Genomic DNA, 2,364 nt, shown 5'->3' on the forward strand with positions numbered 1-2,364 from the left:
ATATGATGCCTGTGCTTGAGCGGCAGCAGCTTTAGCGCGTGCTTTTGCTGCCAAAATGCTTGCGTTGGACCTTTGACTGGCCCGTGACCGCTGACTGGATCGTGAGATGTTAGAACAGTTCGATCTCATTTCCCACAGGTCACCAACGTTGCTAACTGTACTTTGGTGGTCCGGGGCAGCAGTGTTGTCTTCTGTATCGACTTTTGGTTGAACTTCCATCTGTCTTTTTACTATTCTGCCTTTACTAGTGTGTGTGAACTAGCTTTACAGATAGCTAACAATCTCCAATAAAGAACCAGGAAGCTTCTTGCTCAGTTGGTGTGTTTACTGGAAGGACTGTAAAACTGTAACATACAGAAACAATGAAAATGCATATTACAATCTCAATAGTGAGCGATTACCATGAAACCAATATACATGGAAAATGCCATAGGAAAGCTAACAATACTAGCGCCAAATATTCCTTACGAATTATGAAATGAAAACATGTTAAAATTACTAAATTCAATATCTAAAGGAAGCTAAAATCACTATCAAATAAACACTTACAGACAGATCTTTTTGGGAACCAAATTAATGATTTACAGACTTTAACACACTGGAGATCGACTTGCTGAGGGACTGTAAAGAGAATCACTGAACTACGGAATCTCTACGTGGACAAAATGCAAGAAACTCAAAATACAAACAACTCTTCCCACAAGGGGGCAGCACAATATTGGTAAAGAGAAAGATTAAATGGGTTCACTTGCCCTTGAGCTGAAGCGCTAAAGCGAACGCGCCTGCTGCATTAAGGAGCGCCAAAACTGTATTATTGAATAATTTTAAAGCTGGTACTTTTTATTAAAAAGTGACAAAGCACAGAGCTTTTTGCGATTACTGGACGTCAGTTGCACTTCAAATAATGAAGTTCACGCGTTAAAAGAACACAGACCAAGATCTTGTTTAGAAGAAGCCATATTAGTAATTATTATGAACGAGAATTGTTTACGATATTGCCAATATCCACACAGCTGACAGCTTTACCTGTTCTAGTTTGTTCAAGTTGTGCACGAAATAGACGCTGTATATTCTGCACTTTCCCTTCTTCGTCATTTCTCTCTCGCTGCACAGCGGAGCTGCGTTTATCAGACTGTGTGCGGCAGCACTGATGTGCGGCAGAGATGAGGACTGTTTTCAAACTCTCTGGTCTGAAACTCTTTTTGATGCGCATCGTCTCAGTTTAATACGTGAACATAACAAAAGATTTGATCGCAAAACAATAAGGAAAAAAGGCATAACATTCAAATTTTTAAGTTGTAACATGTAAATATATACCCAGATAGCAACACTCGGGCTGATTCTGGCTGAAATGCGTCTCTGTCGGTTCAGTCTCGGCATCGGTGAGAAGATAATGGGCCAGAGCCACGCCGACTCTACAAAACACTTCTGGCTGACAGACGGCTTTTTCTCTATGGGCCGATCTCGGCTGAAAGCTGTTGTACACGCGGCAGGTCCACACTCGGTGTAGCTGTGTGTATTAACCTCGCCCGAGTTCGTTTCATCACAGACGGGCGCTAGAATGAAGCAAATCATCCGCCTGAGAAAACTTTTTAGCGGTTAAATCCTGAGGAGCTTTCGGCGGGTAGTTGCCAATGGCGACCTCAGCAAAAACGTCACTCGCAAATTAATATTTATAGTCGCAGTTTGGGAAAATGGCCAGCATCAGTCCGTCCCCTGTATTCAATCTGCATGCTTTGTTTAAATTGTCGAGACAGGGGTAACTGCAGCCTGGAGCAATGGGCGTGCCGAAAGGTAGGGGCGTGCCAAGAGGTTTCTCATTGGTCAAAGGAGTTTTTACCCTGTTGGCCAATCAGCGGTAAATATACATGTACGTAATTTCTTTAGACAAGAGTAGGCGGCGGCGATAAGACGTGAGTGTACTTATTCATCATACGTTTATCTATACTTTATATACCACAAATATGTATATTAAGATAGCTTGTTACAATACGTACCATACTTTCCCTTTTGCGCTATATCTTGCGGTGCTTTAGTAATTGGCTTTTTATTGTTGTTGATAGACATACTGTATGTACAGTGAGACAAAACGATGAGCGCATCTGCATCGAAGGCGCTCTCAGTCAGAGTTGATAGTTTATATCTGCGTCCTTTTGTGCAATACAGTATAGAATCACATCCTGTAAGTATAATAATTATTACCACCTCTGCTATTATAACTGATCCGGCGATCGATTCACCCGCGAAGACGATTAGACATACACACACACAAAACTAATTTAGAGTTTGTTTCTACCTTCCTGCTAGGTATCTCAACTAATGCAGAGTATATTCAAGTTGCCAACACACTGGTTGTGAAGAACC

Source organism: Cyprinus carpio, chromosome B15 (assembly GCF_018340385.1).
Source record: "Cyprinus carpio isolate SPL01 chromosome B15, ASM1834038v1, whole genome shotgun sequence".
In the NCBI taxonomy this organism is placed as follows: domain Eukaryota; kingdom Metazoa; phylum Chordata; class Actinopteri; order Cypriniformes; family Cyprinidae; genus Cyprinus; species Cyprinus carpio.